The 18,060-nt window shown below is 33.3% G+C and overlaps 1 pseudogene; it reads right to left on the reverse strand.

Annotated features, from left to right (window-relative positions):
* Window positions 1-498: 498 nt before the first annotated feature.
* Window positions 499-6,582, reverse strand: LOC114742752 (myosin-2-like; annotated as a pseudogene).
* Between the last annotated feature and the right edge of the window lie 11,478 nt (window positions 6,583-18,060).

Here is an 18,060-nt window from a genome sequence, read left to right on the forward strand (position 1 = left end):
TAGTTAACAAAGGGATAACTCAAAATAAAATCAATTAAGTTTAATTCATAAATTTATCCTTAATTTATCTTTGACCCTTATAGTTAATTTACAATTGTAATTATAATACATTTCCCTCATTATGTCATCCTATTCTATTATAATGTAGGGGGAAAAGGTCTTAAACAAACAAACAAAATTTTCAGATTTAAAAACCATGTTGGCGTTTTCAAACTATGTACTTTATTTCAATTACTCAATTCTCCTCTACGTCATAGAAGAAACAATTGTCCATGTAGCATTGCTTCTTCCACCACCATCTTGTTCATGCGTTTTCCACAGGTTTATTCAAACATGTGATATCATAGTCCCTCTACATACATGTTTTTGTTGCTATTTAGGCCTACAATCAGCCAAACTAAGTAAACTAAATCTACCAGACTTAAAAAGAAAACTATTAATCTAGACATTTTTAGCCACTAACTTTCGTAGCTCCTTGAAACTGATGCAGCAACTAACCTCTCCTGCAAAGTGACGAACACCAAAAGCCCCCCCTCTTTTCCCCCTTAAAGCAAGGATTAGCATTCAGGTGCTGTTTAAGTTTGTTGGCAAATGTGAGATCAGTGGCCTTGGGCGAATTTGATTCCTCATCCAGCAATGAAAGTATCCCCGATGGTTTTTCTACAAAATTCACAAATCACTACAGGTTATATAATGACAACATAATTTACAGTAATAACGTAAACAGCCAGCCCTGGGACCTTAACATCTATGTTTTTGCAATAATCTGCAAAAATGCACCATGTGTGGATCTTAATGTAATGTAACCAAAACCATAAGGAAGGGCCATTGCCCGTTGAAGCGAGAATGAACATCAACATATAGAAAAAGTGAGCCATAAGTACCTTCTCAAATAGATCCAAGCACTCTTGATTGTCCCAAAATCTACTTTAGTCCAATGAACACCGTCCATTGCATAGTTCTCTGAGACAAAATAATAATAATAATATTGCAATACCAAAAAGCATTAAAAAAAAAAAAAAACAAATGACATCACGAATTAAGCATGCAATATGAACTCTACATGTCAAATAATTCCTTGATAAGAGATAAAAATATACCACAAGTAACATGCAACTATAATAGTTAAGGTTAATCATTACAAATTTAAAATTGATAACATATAATATATTGTGAAATTTGATTGATTTCACTCCAGCAAAGCTGTTTGACCTCTCTGCCAGCAAGACTCCCTTAAAACAACCACAAGTGAAGCACCAGAGACAATCCATGAATATAATCCTTACCCATAACATATGTAGAGGGCAGGAAGACACCCTTGAAGATGCAGGGAATTGCACTCAAGAAGTTGACATTGCTTAGTTTAAAAACAATTTTTCATTAGCTATGTCTCTACTAGCAATTATTGATGGAAGTCTTTGAAAATCTCCTATTTTCAAACAATGAAATAAGCATTTAAACCATTCAAACGTATACAAGGACAAATTGCATCATTTCATTTGCATCGACACTCAATATCCAAGAAATTTTAAACCCCTATAAATACTAACCTCCTGCTCAAGTTTAAATATATGCCGATTGAAATGTTGTTTGAAGCCTCTCATCATCAGCATAATTCACACAAAATTGTTCAAAGCTGTTTTTCTGAAAGTCAAAACATGAAGCCATTATAACAACAGCAAACATTAACTGATGCAACAGTAATCACATTATACAAGTTGCAGACCTTGAATGACTCAAACCCACAAATATCAAGAATATTTATGGATCTCCCAGTATGCCTTTTTGCCAGCTCCGAGTGAATTGTTAATTTTTTCTATGAGCCACCCAAACAAGCTTGCATACATAAATTGTGCCAATGCATCTCTTTTTTCTATTGCCTGAATAAGAATTTTATTGAGCCATCAAAAAAACGCTGAATATAGTCATGTAGGAGCTCCAGAAAATTGATTAACGTATTTAATGTATGGACCTGCTTCAATATTGATGAACTTCGAGCAATAGTATCCTTGCCATCTTGGACTTTACACACAGATAAAGTTACCATTAACTCTTGAGAACTGCAACCTATCAGCATGGCTGCACTGGTGACAGCTGCCAAAAGAGATATATTTATGTAAGTCACTTGTAAGATGTAACTGACACGTCATTTAAATTCTTGCGTTACTATGTCAGCCATATAGTCATTGTGTACCACTTCAAATCCTCTCCTGCTGCTCAAAACAGTACCAGACATTGTTTATTCCGTACAAAGCATCACATGGAAAGGATCTGTTTAAGATAGTCCCCCCACCTCGCTTTTAAGATTATCTTGTCTTTGTTTATGTCTTGGATTGGAACAAATTACTATAATTCGTCCGCGTCTACGAATCAATCGACATTTTTCACAAATTTTACGAACGAGGCTCTTATTTTCATATTTGTTATTCCTTAACTGAATTCCAAAAATTTTCTTTTTGGCATAAAGTACTCAAATATTCATTGCCATTAAAAATCCATGCACAAACAGCACAGCATAAGTAACACAAAGCTTTTGATCATACTTCATCATCCACCACCACAACATGATTTTCATTGTCAGATATTTGAAATGATACATTTCCAAGCCATAATATTGCAGCAAGGGTTTTAAATACTAGTTCTTGATCCTCTTTGCAAATTTGAACAACATCCAGCGCATTCTAAGGAAATAGCAGAGAGAGAAATGGGAAAATTAGATAAAGATATCTTAGGAGGACAGAAGCAAACTTGAAGAGGAATTGATCGTGAAATGAAGTGTTCAGAATTATACCAGCAGGTTATTAAACATTTTAGCATCATCAACACCATCTATTGTCATACAGTCACTCTGATTAAGATATTTATATTCACAGGCCTCTCTAAGATTCAGCTTCTCTGCACCAAAAAATAAAGTAATCTTGAACATGAGTTAAAATATCAGGTATTCATAAATTCATTTAAGCTGATCAAAGAATTACACTGCAGAGGAGACATCACATGATAAATGTACGCGTGTGTATGTGTGCAAAGAAGCTCACAATGGAAGAGAAAAGTACCTTTAAGACCAGGTAAAGATCCAGCACAAAGTTGATAAAAGATGTGATATGACCTCTCACCACTGGTCAGCTGAACAACTCTTGACTGCTCACAGTAGACAATGAAATCAGGACAAACAGCAGATAGATAACATAGTTCCACCCTTAAGTTCAAGTAAGGCATCCAAGTTTACCTTCTGTAACATGACTATTAGTTACCATGTTCCATTTGGCAAATTGCAAAGTCAAACCCACAAGAGTAAACAAGTTAGTAAGCTCAATAGAAAAGGATATAAAAAAGGGGGGGAAACACCGTTGCACTGACACATCAACATGCTTACAGGTTTGAATTTTAGCTCCACATATTTTCCCAGCTGCAGTGAAATGAATCTCAAGTAACTTTCCCTGCTCCGAACAAGCCAAAATATGCATTGATTAAACCTCTTAGCCTTTGGAGAAATTAAAGCCATTAAACAGCAAAAATTTTATGGACACACAAATCAATAAACCTTTCAAGCTAAAAAATTTCATAGAATATTAGCACTGGTAAGTTCCATTAAAATGAAAAGAAACACAGGAACTTACAAATCTGCTAGAATTGTTGTGCCTTTGTGTTTTTGCATTCCCAAAGCTTCTAGAATAAAATGTGTCTGAAGGGCTTTATTTTCTATGCCACAGCTACCACCACCCAGAGCAGCCAAATATTGCAAGGCGATTTTGGCTGTCTCTGTCTTCCCAGATCCACTCTGACCACTGTAGACAAAAACTAACAATTATTAACAATACACTGATAATCCTGTCTTATGCCTGCTAAGACACTTAGAAACTATTGATCGGAGCAACATCTTTTGAGAGAAATACACGCAACAGAGCCCCCTATGTACTGAAACTGATATGGAGCTTACCTTATGATGATGGACTGATTTACTTTGTCTGCAACAGACAAAAATCAATCAGAAATCCTTTAAAAACGTAACATTCATCCCACAAGTGCAGGAATAGAAATTACAAAGGACTTAGAAAGGGGAATTCCGTTCACCTCTCATCATCTCACTATAAGCTGCATTTGCCACGGTATAAACATGTGGGTCAGTCATGCATCTCTGACTATAAGTTGTGGCGTGATCATTTCCACAACTCTGGACATCTTTGAAAGGATTGAGTGCTATTAAATGGGCCCTGCTTTACTCTATATTAAAAAGCACAGGAGCATATGAGAGAGATGGACAGTAACCGCAGAAAAAGAATGAGCCAAAAGCTGTACACATACATAAATCATTCCTTGAGAATATCTAAAACGAAGAGTGTGAAGAACTGATGGCTCATTCAGATAAATCAGCTGCATGAGATCATTGACGCCTTTTAAAATATCAGGATTAGCTGGTAGGAGCTCTGATATGGCCACTTTCATAACCTACAGTAACAACACGATGGTACAAAAAAATTTCTCAACTTGCAAACTCAGAAACACACTATTTTTCAACGACACAGAAGACCTACAAACTTACATTTCCATTTGTGAGTAAAATTGAAGCAGCTTCTCTTGAAGTTGACTGTACCTTTCCTAGTCCCCAGTGCCGATTTGGTTGCCTACACCACACATGAAGTTTCTGGGAAAAGAACCGAACACAGAAATGAACATGCCATAAAAAATGTGTCTATCAAAACTAATAGTTAAGTGTCAAAGGAACAAATGGGTTGCTGAAATATAATTTCAAATAGAAAAAAGCTGCGACTATACATCTAAGATTCTCGGCAAATATTTCAGACATAACTTTAATATCTTCTAACAACTACACTTTCCATATATCGACTGATGGAGCCAGCATTTCCCACTAGATTTTTCTAAAACAAATAGGAAGACACCAACGAGAAGACCACAAACAGAAAGGAATTTGAGAGGAAAGTAATGTGTTCCGTAATCTATGCCTAAAAGAACACAAATTGACGCTGCCATCAAACATAAATGAATAAATGCCCCGAGCGGAAATCTGATCTGATCAATAACAAGGTATTTTGATATTTCTCAATATAACCCATCAAGCCTCTCAGCATGATTAACGTGATTAGAGAAATTTGGGCTTACATCTACAGGTCAATCACCCCATACAACTAAGAAATTATATTTCAAATATACTTTCCATCAACCATGGTAACAACCATATTGTCTTTCAACGGATTGCTTTCTTTTAAGCACCACAACCTTTATGCAATGCCACTAGAATTAATTGTTTCAAACAACTAAATGTGAGTGTTATCTACTAACATGTAACAACCACTCATAAACTCAGTCGTTGCAAGATCATAATAATTCTTTTTTTTTTTCCAGTTCCCAGTTACCTTCTTGATGAAATAGGTAACGTTATCATCCGAGTGGGATTCTAGACTCTTAGATGATATTTGGTCGCTCTGGTTCCCTTCTGATGCGAGGGCGTATGGCGATTCCACATCCCTCTTCAACTTCTTGCTCCCAAGGCTTCCGTTTATCTTGTGTCCCAAATCAACTGTATCTTTCCGCTTATTCTCTTCGCTCGCATCATGAAATCCGTTCGCAAGGCATTCTGTCTCACCAGGATCTCCATTAACCTTGAAGTTTAAGTTATTCGGCAATGACCTTCTCGCGGAGGGAAGCCGAGCTTTGGAGGTCGGACGAGCTGGCAATGCCGGCGGCAAGTCCTTTGGCTTATTCTCCTCTTCCTCTCTCCGCTGGAGCGATTCAAGCATTACCTCTAGCGAACTTCTCGCTAGCGAGGATGGCGATGCTGATAACATCATTGTTAGTGCCACCAAGACTCCCAAATTCGAATAAACTTTCCAGATTTCCACTCAAATTCTATAGCCAACTCAAAATCACTACTTCTCTTCAAATTCCACCAGCTAAATGCTAAATAACAGCAAAATATAAGAACCCAATAATACTAATCCGCTGAATTAACTTGGAAACCGAACCCACCAAACTGGTAGAAGAAAACTATTAAGAATGGCAAGCAAGTAACAAATTCGTTATTTCTCGCAGCTTCCAAAAATTCTCTCGGAAAGCCTAATCATCAAATCAAGAAGGTGCACGGGTTTCCATCACTGAAAGCGTAAGTTACGAGGCTGAAGAGTAAGGAAGGCAGGTTGAGGCTGTTTCGGAAAGACCAACCTCCTCAGACTCGAGAGAGAAAAAGGAGGAAGCAGAGACAACAAAAACAGGAACAATTTAGGCAAATTGTTCACTAATCTGGCTTTTCTTTTCTTTAAATGGGTTTTATCCCGTTGAATCAAAAACCTGCTTTTCCTTTACGAACTCACACTGAAGGAAGATCCTTTGTTGTCGTTGCTGGGGTTGTCGCCTTTGCTTTTGTGCCCAGAAATTCAAATTTTCTCAGTTGATGTGGCAGGCCACACAGTTCGACATTCGTTTCTTAAGAAAACGGTTTGGATCGGATACAAACAATAATAATTCTAAGCTACGAATAAAAAAATTGGAACGTAATGTGGAAATTTTCAAATCGAACGAATAAAATAATGAGTTGGATAAGCGTACGAGTGAAACAACGTGAGAGATCAAATGCTACTGTTCGATAGTTGTACTTGTGAAGTAGAATAATCTAAAGGAATCAATTATTAAGGACTAAATATTTGAAGTAACTGCAACTCTATCACCCTTCTTAGATGACAGGAGTAGATTCCGGTATTGGAGTTTCATTGTTATTACTTTCATTAATTACTTTCTCTGAAGGATTAACTTTTTTCTTGATTTAACTTTGAAATTGATCATGTTATTTGATTATTTATCTCTTAATATGGTTTAAAACAGTTATGATATTTTATTATTGAAATGATTAAATTTATCAAAATATTTTTTATCTCAACAAAAATTCAAATAATTTAAATTTTTTAAATTTTAAATTTTAAATTTTAAATTTTAAATTTTAAATTTTATTTAATGCAGGCTGTTCTAATTGATGAATAATTCAAACTCAGGTAATTAAGTATGTGAAGTGAGAAAAAATCAAAATATGTGTAATTGGCCGACTTTATGCTACATTTAAGTTCGTCTTCTCATTAAAATTCAATCTTATGCTTTTTTGCCATAGTAACTCTAGTTAAAAGTTTGTGTAAAGTTTCAACAAACAATTTTGTGGTAACAAAAAAAAAAGAATGAAATTGATATAAATCCTTCAAAAATAATAAAATATTACTATTAGCTAGACAAAAAAAATATATTTAATCCATATATATACCACAATATCATATCATTGTGTCTTGTGCTTTCCTCTCCAACCTACAATGATTTCAGCTTTCACTTTGACGCCAAGATTTCCTCGTCAAAATCCAAAATGGAATTTTACACAACCAAACAGATAACAAGGAAACAATTTTTGTTTAAAATTACTATTTAAAAGGAACCTCCAAACTGAAATGTGTATAAATGACGATGATGTGAAAACTGTTTGAAACATTGACCGCCATAAATACAACAACATTCAATAATTCAATTAAACACAAAGATAGCCAGTAAGACCATTAATGTCACATCCTTAGGATAATACCATTATTAAGCTCATGAGATTATAATTTCGGGATATGAGCAAGAAGCAAAAATTAAATAAACATAATTATAGCACAATAGCACCTTGTCCTTGAGTTCAGTTGGCAAGGGGGTTGGACACTCTCACAAACAGAGTGGGTTCAACCCCTAAGCTGGTCGAGATATTGGTGGAGGCATATTTAAAGCTAAAGTCTCAGCTCGTAACATGTGATGATCCTTCATGTGAAGCTCTTCCCGTCCCAATTTAAACTACGGTGCTAGGTAGGGCTGAGATCAAGGGTTAATTTTCTTACTATTAGATTGTAGGTGAGTCCGACCCTTTTTCTAAAATGTTATCACTGGGAAAAAAAAAACATAACTGTAAAACACCAAACGTGGCATTATTTTAATATGTTACTTTATAAATAAAGGGACAAAGAAAAAGAGGTTAAGTGGTGAACAATAAAGTATGGTGGTATAGTGGTCCCTCTATGATTGCACTGAAAATTAAGGACATGCCTTTCATTATCTAAAAGGGTATAGAGAGATAGACGTTATATAGATTCATGTTTTGAGGATAAGTTTAAAATGAGAGGTATAAAGGATATAAGCCCCAAGCCATAACTATATGCGCTTGGCCTTGAAGAAAAGGACGTGACAATTTGGAAATAGCTTTTGTCCACTCAAACTTTCACGTCTTATTATTGTGGCCACATACATATACAAACACAAATCTTAAAATTTAAAAGTTTTTGAACTCTTCTCACCTGAAAAAACAAATGAATTTGAACTTCAAACTTGATATTTGGTAGAGCATGGCACTACGTGTAATACTATACCACCTACCCCTCTTTTTTTTTTTATTTTTTATATTTAAATTTAAAAAAATATTAGTTCGCCCTATGTGTTAATTTGAAAATTGAGCTCCAAACATAAATATTACAATTCAAAATGGTATTGAAATTTAAACTGAATTGGCCAATTAGACTAATCAACTGATGAACACCGATGAACCAACCTCCTACTAATCCATACAAGGGTTAAACAGGTCAACTAGGTTGGATTTTATATTTTTTTCATTTATTTTGTTTTTATATTTTAATCACTTAATATTATTTTAATTATGATTAGGTTAATATCGATTCAACATTACATCATTCATCATCAAATCATTGTTTTAATTGATTTAATGACAAAGCTAATATCTAGGACCTCACAATTTATTAGACTATTTCACTGTATCTATAAAAATTTTTGAGTTCCTCTCACCTAAAAACAAAAGAATTTGAACTTCAAACCTAATATTAGGTGTAGCATGTTACTGCGTGTAGTACTATGCCACCCATCCCCTTTTGTTTGTGATTATCCAATCTTGATATTTTAAAATTAAATATTAAAAATCTAAAATTTCGAGAAATAAATAATAAATAATAATTTGTTAGACCTTTTATCTCATAGATAGATTGATAACTATATCTATATCCATGTTAGATTATAAGTAAATATTAATGACTTATTAATGCGGAAGTTCACTGCAACAACAAGTATGATGAAAGCATTTATAAATTAGTTTTTTGTCGTGACAGATTAATTAATTATATAATAATATACTAGAAAATTATAAAATCATAGATGCACTATTGAATTAAAAAAATAATATTAACAGTATTATATTTCATAAAAGAATTTTACAGAAAAAAGTACTTGAAAGAGTATGGTATGCAGGTAAAAATTGAACTGAATACCTCATGACAGGACAGATTCGTCTACTTTTTATTGAATTAGATTGACAAACGAACGACCTATTATTATTAAAAAAATAGAATTGATGATGTTGGATGTGTAGGCCTTCTCGTCCCTTCAAAGGCAAAGTTGTTTGAATTTATAAGACTTTTTTTTTCCCTCCGTGCAAAAGTTAGATAAATAAATTATAAAATAACTTTTTAAGGTGGCGTCAAAATTGGTTTGAACGATTGCTTCTGTGCTGAGAGAGGCGAGACAACCACATCACACAAAGCTGCTTTTTGCTACAAATTGAAAGGGACCAATCTCAATCTCAACAGAGGCCTAATTGGAGTGGTCACATATATAAAAGCAAACTAATTTTATGCTTTATATGATATGTATAATATCCTAGTGCCTATTTTATCTGATATTTCTCTTCAACCAAACACTGAAATTCAACTATTGTAAGGGTTGAAAAAGCTAAAATTAGACATTTGTGTGCATTTATAAGTACAAAGCTTTACTCTATTAGAATGCAGGCATGATTCTGAGATATTATATTACTTCAAAAATGTTTATATTTTATTTTTATATATTTATTGTTCGCTCAGCCAAAAATCTATGTATAACAATAATAGTAAGTCTTATTTTTTTTGGATCATGTGGGGAGCAAAAATATTACTTCTTGGATTTTAAATATAAAATTTATTTTGTAGTGTAAAGTTAAAATGAGTCTTATATTTAGGATTAGAGGAGTAATATATATTTCTAAATAGAAATAATTATATTACATTACACATAATAAAAATGTGTTTCTCCACAGTCTTAAAAGGAAGAAATGTTTTTTTTTCCAGCTTATCGAGAGAAAAAAAAGAAGAAAAAGAAATGGGAGAGAAGGGCATATGCGTCATTGAGCACAGAAACGGGAGCCGGGGGGACAACGGTAACGTGGTCCCCGCAAATAATATATTTTCTAAAAAATAAAATAAATAGAACAGTGACGGAAAGCGAGACAGGTGGAGATGATTTATTGGGCGATGAGGTCAACAGCGGAAAAGAAAGAAAGAGTGGGGGAGGGCACCCACTAATTGAATAAAGTCAGAAGCAGGGCCTTCACAGCCGGCTGCCACTCGTTCCCCCTCACCCTCCTCCAGCGCCTTCCTCGGCTTTTTTGCGCCCTTTCACTCCAATCATCTTTTGAAGCTCAATTTACAATCATGTTAATATTTATAATTTAAAGGGCTGGATATATTATAAATAAGATTAGATTTTTAAAAATACTAAAATAATAACATCAGAGTGTTTGATATATTATGAATAAAATTAAAATCTTAGATGTAACTAAAAAAATAATATCAAAATGTTAAATGTTAACTTTAGTTGTTAAGAAAATCCTTGATATGAGTCAAACATTTTAAAACAATACCAGAGTAGTTTTTGAAAAAAAAAAATGTAAACGACTATTTTTTAATGCAACATTTGATTTGTGCCGTTTTGGACCTTTGGGGAGCTTTCTTTTAGGCCTAATGTATTTGTTTGCAAATATTTTCATATTTTAGGCTCAAAAGTAACAATAATATAAAGACACTAAGCTAAATCCTCTTTAGAGATATGCTTATTCTTTTTTTTTCCCTAAATAAAGTTTGAGTTCAAGTGGGTGAAATCACAGAGTAAAGGGTGCAATGTGAATGTAACAAAAAAAGTATCACATAAATTATATGGATGTCTTCATATATTGGGTAAATAAAAATTAATTAATGATGGCTAAAAAAATTAATAACTTTAGTCAAATATTTTTTTTTTTTTGGATTACTCCATTCGTATCCCAGGGAAATAGGTGTCTTTCAGCCGTGACAACGTTCCCAAACTAATCCGGATTCGGGGGCTTGCAAGGATCCATACAGACGGCGGCCCCTGGCCCCTTGGAGTGCTGCGTTCCCACGTCTCGAACCCGAGATCCGTGGTTAAGCTAGGACGACCCCAGCCAGTCGACCTAACCTCGCGGGGTTAACTTTAGTCAAATATTTGTTCCATTAATTCAATTTGATTTCGTAACGAGGTGTGGGTTTTAATTGCTCTCATTACCTGTCGGACGGGTCAAATTCTTAACTTCTTAACCTAAATTAACTAATCATTGGAAAATCCAGGCTAACACACACACACACACACTTGGGCACGCAAGAGAAAACTAATCCTACCAACTCATTCAAAGATTTGGACTTTTCAATTCTATTTAAATGATTATTAACTATATTAAGTATATGTTCCCAACCCTAGCTCTACTTTTTTTTCAAAAACGAAACATATAGATTTGAGAGGTAAAATACATTGATTTCTTACATTTAAAGCGAATCTTTTAATTAACTCTTATATTTAGAACGAGATTAAGTATTTCACACGATATCAAACATTAATTTTTATTTTTTGATGTACTATATAAACAGTGAAATGAATCATCATTGATGATTTATTTTTGATGACAATGTTTAGGCATTCTTGAATTCCATGCCTGTCAACTTTTTCTCCTTTCTTTTTTAATTGTGGTGATTAAAGTCGATCCCCCCCGTTAACAATGCCATAATTCTATGCAAAATTTGTTTACATTAGGGGGACCCCATTTCGGACAATTTGTTGGCACAGTGAGCGCTAAAAGTGATTATTATTATTATTATGATTATTGCAAGGACAACACATATATTCCGGACATGGTGGTAGTTGAGAGCTCTCACTTAATAATATCATAATCAATTAAATAAAACATGCAAATTTTCAGTCACTTTATCCAAACAAAATCATTAAATCAAAATGGACATCTTTTTACATTAATTGATTATGTTCGTGAGGTTAGTTAGACTTTGTTGGCTATATTATTTTATAGTCAATTTAAGCTACTTTTTGAGAAATCTCTCTCTCAAAGACATTACTTTGCCAAAGCAAGCAAGCAAGCATGCCCTTATATCACTTGATACAATTATGATGAGATGAATATTCTTCAATTAATCCCTTTCCCAAAAGACGACTTTCATAAATCATAATAATTAATATGATGATATATTTAATTGCTTGGATGTTAGGGCATATAATACAAGTGTCATGTATAGTGGTTGGCATTTTGATTTTTTTTTTTAAATACATAAAAAGTGTTTGAAGTTTAAATCCTTAAGTTTTATTCTTATCCCATCTCACTTGAGCTAGTCTCGGCTGAGAACAAAACAAAATGAGTAGATATGTGGAAGATCAAACCCAATGTACCATGCAAAATTACAAGATGGCGTTTTGAATTTACTTGATCATAATCATAATTACAGTTGAATTCAAATCCTAATCAAATTTCCTTTTCGCTTGACTTTATGCAAACTTGAAGACGGGGGAATATTGCTTGATTCCGAGTGGTGGTTCCCATAATTCCAAATTTTTTCATACATCAAATAGTACTTTTAGTTTCTGAAATTTCACTTCATTTTATCTACCTAACAATTTTGTGTGTGCCTGAAACAAGATTTTAGGACCAAAATCACTGTTTCAAATTTCAGGAACTAAAATCAAAATAAGATTAAATTTAAAAAAACTAAAAATGATATTCACCATAGAATGGTCTTTTTACTCCTATTAAAAAGGCTCTTTAACCCCACTTGTATAACTAATGTGGATGTATTTGGTGCGAAAAGCATTGGTTTTGTAATAAGAGTTGCTCTAATTGGTAAAAGAATCGACTTATAACTCATAAAATTGTAAGTTTGAATCCTTCTGCTAATGTAAAAATCTTGTTAATAAGCACTCTATAAGTATCTCTCTAAGTACTTTTTGAGTTTATAAACATATTCTAATTCTGGTAAATATCTAGACTCAATTCACGTAAATTTTTATATTTTTCCTGAAAATAAATTTGTCTGTGAGATTAGTACCAATTGAATTTTCCACTACAAATCCAATTATTCCTGAATCCCGAAGGCCCTTCCCAGTCAGCCTTTGGATATTGACCAAACTGAGAGTTCTAGAATACCAAGTGCACAGTGTTCCTGAGGATGCACCCCTCGTTACGAACCATTACTTCACCCCGCCCCCACACGATGTCTGGGCAAAAGATAGGATTTGTGTGCCGGTGTCCAACGCTACCATTATTATATAGTGAGTTGCATTCATCAATAATAATGAACAAATTAACAAATCCATGCAAATTTAATTTTATCAAACCCCACCCCTGTAGATGTTATAATTATGGTCCCCTTCAAAAGCGACCCCATCATCGCTCACCCCACTACTGCTAATCATTCCCATTGCTTCTCCCCTCTTATCATTTCCTCTTAGACCTCTTCCAGCCTCTCCCTTTGTCCCTTCACCCCCCCTCTTATATTCATAATTGCCCTCTCCTTATTTAATCTTCATCTACTCTTATTTATTGGAACTAATAGTTGTTATAAGGTACCAACAATCAAATTCAAGTAAGAAATATAGATAGAGTTCTAAATAAAAATTATTTTTTTCATTCAAAACTTATATGTAGCTGGCCAATACCCTTGCGACATAATAGCAAGGAAACTCTTTCTTAGGGCCTGTTTGAATTTGCTTATCTTTATATACTTACAAATATTTTCATATAAATTAAGACAAAATTTTTCTTACATGTTTCATAAATTGTTACTGAACAACTGCTTTTGAAGGCTCTTGTCCTAGTTCCAAACAAGCTCTAAATTGAATGGTAGTTTGTCACTTTGATCATACTCAATTGCTCATAATCTTCAACTATTTCTTCCAATCTTAAATGTAAAAGCTAACTGATAAGTTTATTTTGGTTTTTAAGATTACAATTCACTTCATGTCTTAAATTTATAATTTTTTTTAAATTATCCTTACTAATTGTACACGTTAAGAAAAAAGTTTCAATATGGGAATAATTTTTACTGCAAATTATTAAATGGTTATTTTAAGAAAATCAACACATATGTTTAACAGGTAATAAAACTGATTAATTTTTTTAATTTTTGTAAATTAATTATCTAATTCACACGTTTAAGATTGGAGGGAGTATGTTATATTCATCTTGCAATTAAAAGTTTAAAACAGCTGAAAACTTACATGCCGTTACGTGTTCATTAGAGCAGATTGTGATGAAAAGAAGACGGGGGAAAAAGAAAAGGATGAAAATGATCTTCCTCCCGATCTTTCCGTTGGAGAATCTTGACTTCTTTCTTTAGACTTCATGATTTAACTAAAGTTCAAATTTTAAAAAACACCCATATATGCTGAAACATATATAATGAAAGGGATAGTATAGTAGACAGCATCTAGATACAGGCAATCTAGGACATGGCTACATGCTGCTAATGTTGTTTGATCTTATAATTGATGATTATTTGATTTGTATAATGAAAAAGGGAAAACGAAGTCATGTGCAAAGATGCAGTGACTGAAATGATGGAGCATGACTCTGACAGAGATTAGATTTTTCAGACAAGTTCTTCTGAAATGTCTCTGAGACTGAGAATGACATTATTCCTGGTCTTTAACTTTTCTTCCTCTCTTTTCCTTCCATATTGTTGCTTTTTGTCTGGGAAGGTATAGATTGGAATGTAATGTATTGGAACTTGCAAAGGAACACGAAGATGGCACTGAGAGGCATGGAATATAATGAAGATGAAGGGTAAGGGTGAAAGATTTTTGTGTCCACATGCTGTTTGAGTAAATGCCAAGGATGATTAATGGCTTGGACGGGGGTGTGAGTGTGACACTACTCCGTCTTTATCTTGTGTTTTTTCACTGTGGATAATGAAAAAGCTCATGCTCACACAAGCTAGAAGAAAGCCACATTATGATGGAGTTACACAAGTACTCATGCTCTAGTTTGATTACTCTGTATATAAAATTATTTTAGTACCATATTTAATGTATTATTTTAGGAAAAATCATTTTGTTGGTACATGTACATTTCTTTAATTTTTTTTATCAAATTATTCCATTTTGTTCGACTAGCACAGTTAGCCTTATAACTATTAACTAGTAGTTCTAGTTCAAGGCTGACTGAGTTTTAACAGAGCAAAGTTATCATTTTTTTTTAAAAAAAGAACATAGATATCAAATTAAAAATTAAAAAAAATTACTTATAGAATAGTTTTTCTTATTTTTTTATAACAATTACTATACTAGTTTACAAAATGAGGCTCAATATTTAATTTTTGCGTACAAAGAATCTTTTCCTCATTCTAAATGTATCTCACGAGCATAGTGCGTTGGCCCTGACCAGTAGATTTAGATCCCCTACAGTGTATCTTCTTATACCGTGGTCAGATGCAGCTTTTGAACGAAGATGGATGTGCGTGTGTGTAATTTTATAAACTATAAATGCACAAATGACATGTACAACTGTGTTGCTAACTTACTATTTTTTTTATACAAAAAAATTTAGATGAGTTGGGTTTCGAAAGCTCACCAAAACTAGGACATACTTTCAGACTTAAAAAACACTTAAAGAGATATTTATAGATCACGACCAACAAGGTATTACTAACTTACTATTATCACAACGCTTGTAAGCAATTCACATTTTGATAGTAATTAGTCATCATGAGGGGTTCCCGTCATCCTGAACTCAGCCCAACTAATCCGATCCAATAACTTTCGAAGATCCATTGATTGAAACATATGTGGCGCTTAGAGTTTGTTTGTTTGTTTTTTTTAATTTAATACAAATTTTATATTTCCTTGGTTTGGTCGTTTGTAAATATATGAGTTATATAATTAATTTACTGATATTAAAAAAAATTAAATTACAAATGTTTGTCGGTTTTTCTTAAAATTTAAAATTTTAAAAAATAAAATAAATTTAAATCTTATATTTAAAACTAAAACAAACCCTTCATTAGCTTTTACTCTAAGAGCAAGATATTATTATTATTATTATTATTATTATTATTATTATTATGAGATATCACAACTTAAAATTTAGATTAAATTAAATGGCAACTGTTGTTGGGTGGGGAAGAATGGCAACTCTGTGGACTCCATTGACTTGAATTATTAAAGAAATTAGATTAAATTAAATGGTTAGGAAAATGAGTTGTTGGAGAATGAAGATCCAATTATGACACTACAACCTAACAGATTTAACAGTTGAAACACTATATATATCATCGGGGCCACGAGGGAGTGTCGTCAATGAGTTGTTATGTTATGCTTGACGGGGTCTTTACTTATTAGAGGTAGGTTTATCCTTTTTGGAACTTTTTTGGATAATTGATGATACTCCTCCGGTCCTTAATATAGGACCCAATTCTTGAGTTGGTTTTGATCCTAAATATAAGACTCATTTATCATATTTATCATTTTTCTCTAAATTACCCTTATAGATACTCTCTCAACCATAATCAAGTAAAAAAGGGAGATATGGTATTAAGAAAGATGATTATGGTATTTTAGGAAAAATGTGTCATTTTTCTTATAATTAACTAACTTGCTTAACTTCCTTAATATAATATTAAGGACCGGAGGAGTAATATGTTTGGAATTTGAATATATATGTTGACAAGTGATTGATGAGATTTTTAGCCTTGGCTCCTTCTTTGCATTACGTGGCTGCTTTATCGTTTCACTCATTTCCATGACTTCATTCTCATCTCAATCCTCTAGGTGTACGCAAATTTGCCAATTATTGTGAGCCATTTGTTACATTTGTGTATTTGTACTTTGAGCATAGGTTAATTCCCACGCTATTGCTTAATTTGTCAAAATTCACCTGCAGGAATATCTCAGAGGCTTCTAGCAGAATATGATTTAGTACATACGTCCTCCTCTAAAATGTTCCTTTTCCTTGCTTAGACAACAGTTTAAGCATCACCGTCAGCACAAAAGCAACTTTTCTTCATGCCTTGTCATTGTCCCAAGCTATTTTATGAGGGATTCTCTCTCCAAACCTGTAACCAAAAACTAAATTAATCATCACCACACACACCTCACTAATGTTTTTCCTATATTACTATGAAGGCATAACATTAAACATAATTATCTTTCTAATGATAATTACATTTTCATCTGAATCTCTCCGAATTCATATGGGAACTTGGATCAAGGACAAGTATGGATAATGTCAATACCGAAGACTTTTGATTCCACTTACAAATGCCTGCTTCCTTAAGGCATCGCATTGATTTGCCAGTTAAATTACTGACTCATAGGGTGCCGTAGAGACTTTTTTCGAAAGGGTCCTTGGGGGCAGGACCACTTGCATATGGAATGGAAGGTAGTAAAAAATATCAGTGAATGAATGATAAATACTTTGAGGACACCTATGTCATTTCAGAAATCCCGTGTTATGCATCCTTCAATGATAACTAATTTGTCACAAGAATTAATTACAAAACAACATAAGAATAACTCTCACAGTTCAATATTTACTCCATTCATATCTAACCCATTTTAATTTTTTAAGATTCTGAATATGGTGAGACTTCTTCTTTTTTTTTTTTTTTTAACTACAGGGAAAAAGGTTGAGCCTTTTTTGGGCCGGAGTATATATTATGTGTTTTTGGTGTAAATAATTTGTCTTTCCAAATAGGTCCTCTGAGCCCAATCTACTTTGAAACTTCCATGGCAAGGAGTTACCCAAACACGGGCCTCTGTATGAGGCCTAACGCATTAAGGTGTTCGTAAGAGGCCCAAAGTCCATAAAATTGCCAAAAAAAGAAGAACAAAAAACTAAATATGGACCCTTTTGGCATAATAGGAAAAATGAGCATAAAACACTTGAATTAAAAAAAAAAAAAAAAAAAATCCACCCGCGGCGTTGTCACC

This window comes from Neltuma alba, unplaced genomic scaffold, assembly GCF_004799145.2.
Source record: "Neltuma alba isolate B1F8T4 unplaced genomic scaffold, ASM479914v2 tig00003876_pilon, whole genome shotgun sequence".
Lineage (NCBI taxonomy): Eukaryota > Viridiplantae > Streptophyta > Magnoliopsida > Fabales > Fabaceae > Neltuma > Neltuma alba.